This window comes from Aulonocara stuartgranti (assembly GCF_965226115.1).
Source record: "Aulonocara stuartgranti genome assembly, chromosome: 18".
Taxonomy (NCBI): Eukaryota; Metazoa; Chordata; class Actinopteri; order Cichliformes; family Cichlidae; genus Aulonocara; species Aulonocara stuartgranti.
The window spans coordinates 19,477,768-19,490,081 of NC_138954.1; positions in this window are offsets into that span (position 1 = coordinate 19,477,768).

Consider the following 12,314-nt stretch of genomic DNA (forward strand, 5'->3'; position numbering starts at 1 on the left):
CATGAAACAAAATCACATGTCGGCACAATAAGCAGCAGCCATCATGAATAAGAAGTCATAACAATTAAGTATCAGAGGTCAAAGTTGAACCTAAAAAGTGATTACCGTATTAGATATTCTATTGCTCCTTTCCTTAGGATAATAATTCAGATTAATCCGAAAACCAAAGAAATTCACTTACTTTGCCTTGCAGTTGCAGTGAATAGGTCTGTCTCATTTTCTGTTAAAAATAGATGTACAGACATGCTATGAAGGTCACTTCATGAGGAAGTGACGAGGAGCTTGTTTTGAGCCAAGACTGCTTAACAAGTAGTGGGTTGTCAGCTCGCACTCGTCTGGCAGAACATTAATTCTTTCTATGTCTCTTTGATTCCTTCAGCAGATGTGACTCCAAGCAACAGATACCTCTACAGCAAAATGCAGGAGTGCTGTCAGCATGCTCACCCAAAAGACAAAAGAGAAAGAAAAGGAAAAGAACAAAGAACTATTTCTATTTTTTTATCTCTCACTATTTACATCCATTTGTTGTATCTGTTGGCTTTTTGCATCTGCAAAAAGACAAATGGGCACAAAAGTTCAAAACATTTTCGGTCTTTAGATTCTTCTTCGTTGTCAAAAAAACACACAGGAAGTGTCTACTGGTCCAAGATCCATTCTGCCGCAGTACAGCAAACTCAAACATGCAGCCAAAATGTCCAGTGATGAGAAGAACAAGGAGTCCTGCATAGTCCTGATAGTAACATTATCTGGGATTATACAGAGAGAGGAAGTACAAGGACAGCATACAGAGAAACTGCAAACAACCTCCCTCCAAAGTACACTGAAAAGGTGTACGTCATTTAAAATACATTATTCACCCATCACAAATGTAAAGAGCATATATAGCTGCAGCATGTTAGTTCAAAAGGCATACAATACTGCATGGAGAGCTTTTTTTTTCTTTTTTACAATATGCTACTCATTATAGTCAGAAAAGATGGACTCAAAACACCCAGATAAAGATCACATGTTTAACTGATTTATTCACGGCTAGGAAATCCTAACAGTTTGACTTGACTTGTGATGTGGAAGCTTGACACTGCCAAAAAGAAAACGAAACATTCCTTATCAGGTCAAAATTCTAATATGTGCGTTAATCTTCTGTCATTATCTCAGCCTTTAAAACAATAACCAACATTTTAGCTCTACAGATAAATAAATAAATAAATAATACAATAAATAACTTTTTTTAATTTTCTGATTGGGTTACAGAGAGTGGGCAGGTAACAGCACGAGTTTAAGGAACGCAACATGAAATTTAAGCCAAGGCTCAATTACAAAATCAATTCAAATGATCGCAGATCCAGTTTAAAAAAGGTTAAAATATCAATACTACAGTCTAAATATCAGGAGAGCAAATCAATATGCTTTCAGATGTAGGGTTAGATCCAGGCCTAACTGTATGCTTTATCTAAAAGGAAGGTTTTAAGCCTAATCTTAATGGAAATGGTTCGACAGAACAGTTCTGGAAGCTGGAGGATCTGCCTCCTATTCTCGTTTCAAAATTGAAATTGCCTCGACTAGGTACAAACATTTGGCAGCGACTGATGTAGAACATGTGTATTGATGAATCGTAGCCACGGTTGCTTGAAGCCAAGGCTCCAGGCGGGGCCTCCAGGTAAGGGAGTACCTGCCACACACTGCTAGGAAGGGAGCGACAGAGGACTGTATACCTGCCAGGCCAGTGCAGCTATTCCCTAAAGAATACTTAAAGTCACAGCCTGTTTACTTCATGTCGTTATTCCCATTTATAGAGTCATATTAGTAAAGTTTAATGCTGTGTTTATATGTGATATATATGTATTTATATATGCATGAGACACAGAGAGAGACAGGAAATGAGATTGAGAGCTGGAACAGTATGTGCTGTTAACATCACATTATTGCTCCTGAGGTTGCATTCACTTAATTTATTTCACAGACAAATTTGTTTCGGCATCACACTGCTGTAGATATTTAAATGAAATTACAGTGTCATTACAATAACGTTCCATTATTAGCTTTTATGGCCCCACCTACCTCTCCTCTTCCACTGCTTCCTCTGCTAATGACTGTAATTTAAAGTGGGTAAAACCTCCAGGAGAAAGGGCTTGTAAGGTGACCCAGCTAGTTTTATTTCTTTGGGAAAGTAATTTTTTAAAGCATAACTCCTGATCTCTAATTCACTGCATGAGCATGTGCGCAAGTGCACGTCATCCAGAAAGGATCCTGACATGCTGGGTAAGCAGTGATTAGACTGGATCTCCTTTAAATTGGTTAGATATCAGGAGGTCACACCTACTATAGCCTGTTTCTGAAATGCGATGAGCTGTCTCTGTGGATGACTTCAGGTTCTCTGCTCTGGCGTGTCTGTTTGTGCCTTCAAGTAAGTTAATTTTCTGTTATCTAATTTAGGAGATAGTACAGGATCTCACTGTGTCCCTTAAGATTAAGCAGAAGAATAGGGATAAAAACACTTGCTTGCAGTGTATTCTAAACTATTTCTCCATTTTATTCTCTTCACAACAGCCAGATGGGTTTTTTTCTCCGTCATTAGTCACCTTGCTTGATTGGCACTCGGCCTTGCTTAAGTTGAGTTTTGCTCCATTTACCCTTTGTATATCAATTATTGTTATCTCAACATACCTGCTACTTGGACTTTCGACTAAAAATACACAGCGCCGAACATCAAAGCTGCTCGTTTAAGTTGTTCCCCTCTTTGTTTTGCGCTGATAAATAGTCAGTGACAGAGAGCTCTCCTGGTGCTGGCATGGCACTAAAAAGATGTGAAATGAAGTGTGGCGAGACACTTAGACACCTGAGATTACTTCCGTTGGCCAGCTCAGTAGATCTTTAATTAGAAGAAAGAAAGAATGTTTTCATGTTTAATTAAGTAAAGAAGAGAATGTTTCCTCTTTCATTTAGAAAAAGCCTGGATGATTTCCCTGGGCAATTAAACTGCTGTGACAGATGTTTAGACCATGTTCCCATTTCTAAAAATTTCCTCTTAAAGTGCACTAATCCTCAGCATGTTTTTGTCTTAAATGAATAGCCGCCCTTCTGTTAGTCCTAAATCTTTGTTGAGGCTGTAAAAGCTGTTTGGGTCTTTCCTGAAATGACCTATAAAGAAAGATACAGTTAGGTATAATCTGAGAGGCACTGTGTCTACCTGTTTGACAAAAAAGAAAAAAAAATTGTAACATATGCAAAAAAAATGTATCATTACAAAGGTTAAAAGTTCCTTATGTGGTTCAGTATTTAGAAGACATAAAACGGATCAATCTGCCAAGTCAAAGATTTATAGGAAAAATGAAAGCTATAATCAGCTCGATGAAGCATTAAGTAAGTAAAGCAGCCTATAAATACACCATTAACATAAACTTTAAATTAAAATAAATAAATTAAGGATAAGGTCCCCTGCTGTTTTGTGGAACACAATTTTGAAGCTTTTAATTTGAAATTTTGAGCACCTTGACTGTTTTGAAACTGGACATATTGGTACCACAGTGCTGGGCAGTTTTCAGCAGCCTAGATAGCTGGCTTGCTTAACAAGGCACAGTCATGTGAAAACATTTCTGTCCATAACCACAACCACAGGCTGATGAAGTACTTTTCTGTATGACTTTAACAGGCTCTCACATCATTGTGGAGGAATTTTGTTCCACTCTTCTTTACAATGTTGCTTCAGTTCATTGAAGCTTTTATGTATTTGCTAATGCACAGTTCTCTTAAAGTCCCAGCATGACTTTTCAGTCTGGTTGTGGTCTTAACTGGGCCATTGCAACACCTTGATTCCTTTAGCTTTAAAACTGAGAGCCTCACATTTAATAACATTTTAATATACAGAGAAATTCATGGTTGTCTCAGTCACTGCAAGGTGTCCAGGTGCTGGGGCTGCAAAACAAACTCAGAATCACCATCCTTCTAGCACTGTGCTGACAGTTGATATGAGGTGTTTGTGCTGATATGCTGTGTTTGGTTTTCACCAAATGTGTTGCTGTGCATCATCAAAAGGCTCAACTTTGGTCTTGTCTGTCCAAAGGACATTGTTCCAGCCATACCTGATCAGTGTTTTTCTAATTATACTGTCATGAACTTTAATATTTAATTTGCTAACTGAGGCCTGTAGAGCCTGACACGTAGTGGCAGAGGTGGGCATACTTGCTGATGTTCATTTAATCAAGTGCATTTGATTAGCAGCACTGGACTGCCCTCTTAATTCCTATGAAATCAGTAAATGTGTTTTTAGTGTTTAGCTTTTTTTACTTAGCTTTGTTCCGAGTACTTCCTGCAGCCCTGTAAAATCATTGTACATCTGTAATTCTCAATGTTAAGAAAACAGAATGCTAATTTAGATCAGGCTCTAAACATTTCACTTTACTGTAAAACTCGGGATTTTACCATTATGGGTCCCTGGTTGATCCATATGGTAAAATGAAATAAAATCCACTCACTTTTAGAGGCAGCCTCAAGTCGCCAATTTGAGGAAGTGCAGTTTTTGTTCAACTTTAATTGTCATCCCTGGATGGAAGTTGTCCTTGACACTAACAAGGCAGATTAATCAAATAAGAAAAGGTGGTAACAGCTTTGCTCAATTGCAATGTTTAAAAACAGACATTTATTAATTGGATTATTGGCACACGCAACTACCAACATTAAACAATGGTGAAGTGCTATTGACTAGAATGATGTGGGAGGCTTTATCACGAGTCAGTGCCCCTGATCCTCCGGAAAAATAAAGCACATAGACACGAGTGCGCAGGCTCAGAAGAACAGCGCTGAATGCTATTTCTCTGTGATGCCCTTGTCTGAGCTTTGTGATAAACCAAGGTCTCCTTACAGTACAAGCTCACTGTGTCTGCGGTGTTTTCCCAGGAAGAATGGATCTATCATGAATCCTATAGTAGCTCAGCAATGGAATGAGCTTCTCACACTCTATAGCTGTGCGATATTATCTATTCATCACACAGGCTGCAAGCCAACTTCTTACTCAGGAACCACTTTTCCATAGCAAAGGGTTTACAGGAATAACCTCGTTGCTGATTAAAAAAATTATTACACTCTTTATTTAGTTCAGCATCACAGTGAACCTAAAGTAAATACAGCCAATGTTGCCTGAGGCTTTGCTGTAGAAGACACAGAGTGGCATAAATAAAGAATAAAACCTGACAACACAATAGGAAGAAGAATATTGGGAGCAACAGAGGGCAGGGCAGAAACAGGCCGAGGTTCTACAAGTGATTGAAATCATTTCTTACCTTCAATTTTTCATGAAATAGTCTCCTTTCTCAGGCCCATAAATGACAATGATGCAATGAATGGCCGTTCGATATGGGAAATGTCACTGGCATTGCATCTACGAATGTTTCGTGCAAGAGGTAAATCACTCGAAAAATCAGCGGAGCAGCATAATTCTGCAGAGTGCAGCTCGTTTTGCTGTGTTTTGCATGGAAATAGCTGCTCACAAAAATTAACATTGCTGTTACTGGTTGGAAATCGTGCATGTTATTTGTGGACTGTGAAGACGAAGCAATATTTTTCCAATATGAATTTATTTTGAGGTACCGCAGCAAGTCGCACACCCTGAATCAAATTCCTCACACTGGCAGAGTTTTTGAAAGTGTCTACTTACATCCTCCCATAGACAGCTTTATTATAAGTACAGCAAGAGGAAACAAAAAGAACACATTAGAAAATATGGCCATAATAAATATCTTGACGTGGGATTTGACTTTGCTACACTAACTGCTAAACATTATGAGGCACAGCAACTACGCAAATAACACGTTTAGCAAAACATATAATTAAAAATAAATATTTAAGGAATCAGTGGTAATTTTAATCAGTTTAATCAGACTTTTGTTTTGTGCTAAGCTCACAAAAATACAGAGTAGGTCTAGTGATTTTGCAAAACTGTTGTTTGTGGGCGATGGCACGTTTCAGTTGTTAAGAATTGAAGCCTGGTTATTGTTGGAATGCTAGTTGTTCAATTAAAACACAATTAGCTGCTGCATCTCCATTTGCAATGCCCGCTCTTCACCTTCATTTGATTTTCATGAGTCTGTGAACTGAGGATGATGCACACAGTCATTGAGTGAGGACTCTGAATAATTTGTTACACTTGTGACAGACTGTAAACAAAGACAATATCTGACAAGCCTGTGAATCATATACACTCACTTTTGTAGGAACTGCTTGTTAATGAAGATATCTCATCAGCCAACCACATGGAAACAATTTGTAGACGTAGTCAAGATGACCTGCGGAAGTTCAAAGCGAGCATCAGAATGAGGAAGAAATCTGATGAAAGTGACTCTGGACATGATTGTTGGTGTCAGATAAGAATATTTGAATATTTCTGATAGCTAACATTGTTAGGTTTTACAGATAATGATCTGAAATAGAGAAAATACCCAGCGAGCGGCAGTTGTCTTGATGAAACTACCTTGCTAGACTGTTTTGGGCTGACAGGAAGGCAAATAACTACTTGTTGCAAGCAAGGTATGCAGAAGTACATCTCTGAAAACAAAACAAATCACAAGTGAAACAGATTGGCTACAATAGTACAAGACTACACCAGGTGCCACTGCTGTCAGCGAAGATCAGCTGACTGACTTCACGACTTGGACGGGCTCACGACAGGAGATTGGAACAACGTTGCCTGACCTGACGAGTCTCGATTTCTGCTGCAACATTCAGATGGCAGGGTCAGAACTTGGTGTAAAAATGAAAGCATGTCTTGCATCGACAGCCCAAGTTGTCCCTCAACTGTATGACTCTGTGTTTCTCTGAATAACCAAAGGACTGAACTGAATTCTGCATTTAAGTTTAAGTTTGTGCAGCTGCATAACATCATGAATCATTTCAGCTATATGATCCCTTCAGTTAACACAGTGAAGAGTGTATGAATGTAAGAGCGAAAAATACCAGCAAAATAAATAATGTAAATGCAAATCACTATCAGTAGATATCAGTTTTCCACAGTGGAAAAGTACACTGTCTGTTCTTTATAGGTTCAAGGAAAACATTTGAAAGTGAAACCTATCCTTGTCAGAGCTGAAAAAGTGTGGCAGGTGTCCACGGATCATGTTTTTCACCGTGTAACTGTCTATGTTAAATTCATGAGCTTCTGGCATACAGAATAAACCAAGCTTCTGTTCTCTGTTTTTGTTTTGCTTGTTCTACAAGTTCAACACATGTATGTTTTCGATCACATGCACATGTATGTTTCCTCATGTTCGGTTCATTTTACCACAGTGTGAGAGCCACTCAGTGCCTTGACCCTGTGTGTTTCAGCTCTTTTCTTCTAAATAGAATCTCGTGCTCTGTCTTTCAAGAAAGCTCAAGAGTCTGAAGTTGTACTGATCCACTTTTATTCAGACTGGTTATGTTTTTCACAATCGTCTATTTTTGTAAATTGTGGATCAACGGTTTTAACCGAACAATGAAACTGCCAGTGTGAAAAATGCATGTATTCCACCAAGTAAAAGCTGCTTTTACAATACTCTCACACTCCACGTGTTGGGATGTGTGACTTTTTATTTTTTTTATACCGTGTTTATCTTTGCCTTGGGATTCTTTACCGAGCATTTTTAATTAGCTCGCTTTGTCGATCTGCGCGTAAGCCAGCGAGTGATCTCCGACTAAAATCTGTTCATCAGCTGTGACAGCTAGCATCAGGTTTTCCTGCCGTACCCGGCTAATGGCACCCTGTGGATTCTTATCTAGGCCAGCGTCTTACCCATTCAGCCCACATATTCTTTCCTACACAAACTCACAATTATCTATAGTGTTTGTTGGAAAGCCTGAGGTATTTTTGGCTGATCTCCTGATCCTGTTTGTGATGATTGTAAACACAAGTTGCTCTGTGCGTGTGAGTGTGCACACGTGTCTCACTAAGAATAAAACATAAGCACTCCTCTTGGGTGCTTTCTTTCTTTATTGCAACTCAACAAGCAGCCAAATCAGTGACATTAAAGAAACATATTTTGTCGCAGCTCTGTTTGATGATTTTTCTTTCTTCACCTATAGTTCAGTGATGCAAACTGGGCATTTACACATCACAAAGAGTATTTTCTACTTCACTCCAGCGCTTAACCAATTAGTAGACGTCAGTGGTGAACTAAACCTCTCTGACTTTTGTTGCTTAATTGTGTACAACACAGCAAAGCCTTTACCTCTTATGAGCAAATTGTGTTTTTTGGTGTGTATGCGAGGTAATAGTAAAAGGAATCAAAGCGTAGTAGCAAACCAGCAGGTGCTGCTATTCATCTTCTGCACCTATCTGACAAACAGTGTTAGTGCTAGTGAAGACGTTTCCCTGAGAACACAGCTCCGTGTTTGTCATTCAGCTGTGTGCAAACAATATCTGTATATATAAACACCCAGCACGCCCCTGCGGGCGGTTTATCCTTCAAGCTCGGGTCCTCTACCAGAGGCCTGGGAGCTTGAGGGTCCTGCGCAGTATCTTAGCTGTTCCCAGGACTGCGCTCTTCTGGACAGAGATCTCCGATGTTGTTCCCGGGATCTGCTGGAGCCACTCGCCTATCTTGGGAGTCACCGCACCTAGTGCTCCGATTACCATATATATATATATATATATATATATATATATAATAAAACAAAGCACATTGCCAATTTGAAACTCATCAGTCAGAGAAAAAGTCTGTAGATGCACGATAATCTGGGATTACAGGGTCAAAGTGACATTAAAAAAAAACAACCTGCAACAATTTCATGTGACATCACAAAAACGTGAAGTGACTCAAATGTATGTTAAGGGATTTTAATTTTACAAGTAAAAACAAATAGATTTGATATGCTGGATGAAAAAATACATGCCTACGTGCACTCTTCGCCAGTGATGGCATCTTGTATTATTATTTTTTTTAATATGTTGTGTTTTTTGTTGACTGATTTGATCCTCCTGAGCACAGATTACGCTAGCCTTGCTAATCCATTCTTCACAGATTATTCCTTTCAACTGCTCTCAGCTGCAAGGTTTTTGTTTCTTTGCCTCCCTCTAAAATGCTCCATGGGTGTCCTATTCAATTCAAGTCAGCCAACAACTACTGCTGATTTTTGCAGTGTGCTTGGGATCATGGTCAAATTAGGGGGAAAAAAACCCTCTCCTGCCATTCTTCTTAATGACGGGAGCCAACTTTTTATTCTCTATTTGAACTTGGGTCTATCAAATGAGGCTCCCTGACACCTTTTCTACTCACACAGAGAATGATCAAAACAAAATAATGTTTTTTAGCATTATTCATTAACATGCAATGGTTGTAGTTTTGCATTCAATTAAAAAACAAAATTCATTTTGGACTTTTTAGGAGGTTGAATTTACAGAATGTCCCTCACAGCAGCAACCTTTGAAAAACCACGTCTTATATATAACTGTTATCCTTCTGTTAGTCTGGTACTTTCTCTCACTTTTATGTGAATATAACAGAATTTCTGCAAGATGGCACAACTTTCAGTTAGCTATCATTTAGTGATTTTGATATGTAAGGATTCTGCAGAAGGCTAAAATATTTTTCTCTTGAATGCAAGAGAAAAAAAACATTAATTGCAATGATCAAAGCATTGCAGAGTGGGACTTGCATGCACGCCTTGGGAGATCAGGTAAAAGTTCATAGGCTCAGTCTTTGCTCAATCAAAGCAAAGTTCAGTATATGAACAGTCAGTTCAACCTGGCAAACAAAACACACGGGCACATGGGAAGACTAACACGAGGCAAAGAGTGCTGAAATGGTTGGCACATGACTAAGACGATCTGGCAGAGGGCGAGGGAAGCACACATAGCTTGAAGGCAAAGAGGAGGGGAGACAGCGGAGCTCATTAGAGCCGGCCAGGTAAACACATGGGTGGGTCGCGCACAAGGGCAAGAAGAGAAGGAGCTGAAGTGAGAAATTTAGGGGAATACAAAATATAACAGGGCTAAACAGAGAGTCGGACACAAATGAAATACAAAGTGAGTTAAATGTATCTTAGGAGGTTTTGAAAGACAACAAAAGACAAAATATTTTGTATGGGATTCGCTTAGTTTTGGACAGGGGAACAAGGTCTTGGGATATGCTGTAGAGCACACACACAGGCAAAATAAAACCTTAAGTAGCCTTTGGAGCTTCACAACCTGGCCTGCAAAGTCCTGAAAGGAAAACTAAGCACTAAAAAAAGTAAATGGAAACTGCTTTATGCAGCTAAATATTTCAATAGTACTCATATGTGATGCATATCAAAATACTGTCAAAACACATGCTCATATAAATTTGGATTTGTGTTTTTTTAGCCACCCTGTGCTGTAGAGCTGATGGGAGCGCTTGGATATCAATATCCCTTTTTGCCACTGGTGGCAGCACTGAGCCAAAATGCAGAGGTCCAGAGTGAATCTTTCCCAAATATCATGTCTTCATTTAATATTGATTTAATTGACTGGAAGATATTCTGCAGACATTTTGCTGTCTCTGCTTACTTTCCTCAAAGTATCTTTCTATGGTAAGTTATTTGAGAGCTAACGGGTGGCGAGCTAATGTTAGTGTGTTTAGAAGAAGGCTCAGAACAGACCCACTAAAGTAAAGTCGGCTAACTAAAGCTAGGTCAGTAAAAAGCAAATGCGTGTTTTGAGACATGTAGACACACCGCCGCTTTATTAGGTACACCTTGTTAGTAGTGCCTTGGACCACCCTTTGCTTTCTGAACTGATTCAGTTCTTCATGGCATAGATTTAAACTATGTAAATTATAGCCTGAGCTAACAGGAGCGGCATCCAGTGTGGGTCTTCTGCTGCTGTAGCCCATCTGGTTCAGGGTTGGACGCAGTGTTGCCAACTCCTCAGTAAGGAAAATCGCTATTGGCTGTCCTGAAAGTCGCTAGAAGTCGCTAAATGACGTCATCGCCTAATTTGCATAATTGGTCATGCTAATATAATTGTAACCTATGCTGTTGGAGAGAGAAATAATATCGTGGAAGCAAAAAACGTCCTAAATGCATTTAGAATTTATTTAGAACTACAAATTAAATTTCTTTTAGCAATTATTGTTTTTTAATGTCACAATTCCAACCCTGCTCCTTTATCCGGGCTTCGACCGGCAAAAGTGACCCGAAATTGGCACTCTGGTGGAGTTCCTTTATGTGTGTGTGTTTATAAGTAGTTTTAAACCTTGTGATCCACAAAACAGCATAACAGTAAAAGAAGAACTCAGTGCGGGAGCAGCAGCTTCGCTCATGCGCGGTTCATTTGCAGTTTGGACGCATAGGTGTGAACATCTCCTGCAGCTGGGGGAGGACTATCCTCCGCCCGTGAGCGCTTTAGCACGGGTGAGGTGCCCACGGCAGCACCGCTGCTTGTTGAGAGTAAGAGCAACACGCCCTTTCACGTCAAAAAGTCGTCATAAATAAGTCTCCAATGCACCAGAAAAAGTCGCCAGATTTGTCGTTAGTCGCTTTTTAGAAAAAAAGTCGCTAAGGGGGTCTGAAAACTCGCTAAATATAGCGACAAAGTCGCTAAGTTGGCAACACGTACTTTATATGGAGTTGTACTATGAGCGACTGTCACTTATGTCACCGTTTCCCTCATTCTCACGCTCGCTTTGAACTTCAGGTCATCTTGACCAGATGTCTAAATGCTTTGAGTTTCTTCCCTGTGATTGGCTTATTATATATTCTCATTAACAATCAGTTGACCACGTCTACCTATTGGAGTGACCAGTAAATGTGTACGTCTCGTGACCTTGCAAGGTGTTTATTTGGATTTGTTTTTGATTTTGGAGTTTCATTGAGAAAGATCAGTGTTTTGATTTGGTGTGTAAATCTAATTATTGTGCTTTAAATTTAAAGTTAATTGTATGAAAAAATAGAATTTTGTTGTATTGTTTCATTTCTTTGTTTTATCTGAGTGTCTTTGCAATATTGCTTTTTACCAGTCACGTGGTTTTCCAATTGTCCTGTCCCGTGCTTCTGGTCATCAAATAGTTTTCTTCTTCATTTTTAGTGAGTGAAACTTACAATCACACATGATAAAACCGTTTTTTGTTTTATAAGAATGTATGCTAAGATGTATTTTCATCTTTTATTCATAGAAAGCCTGCACTGTTTAACAAAAATTTGGCAAAAATGTTAACTTTTAATTAATTGCAATTGATTGTAATTTTTTTAGTTCTCTCTCTCTATATATATAATTTTATGTTTTAACTTTTTTCAATGTTAAAATTTTCTACTTTTCCATTGCTGTAAGCTTGCCATCATTGTGTTGGTAGCTATTGACTGGACAGGATGACCTTCACCTTGAGCTTTGG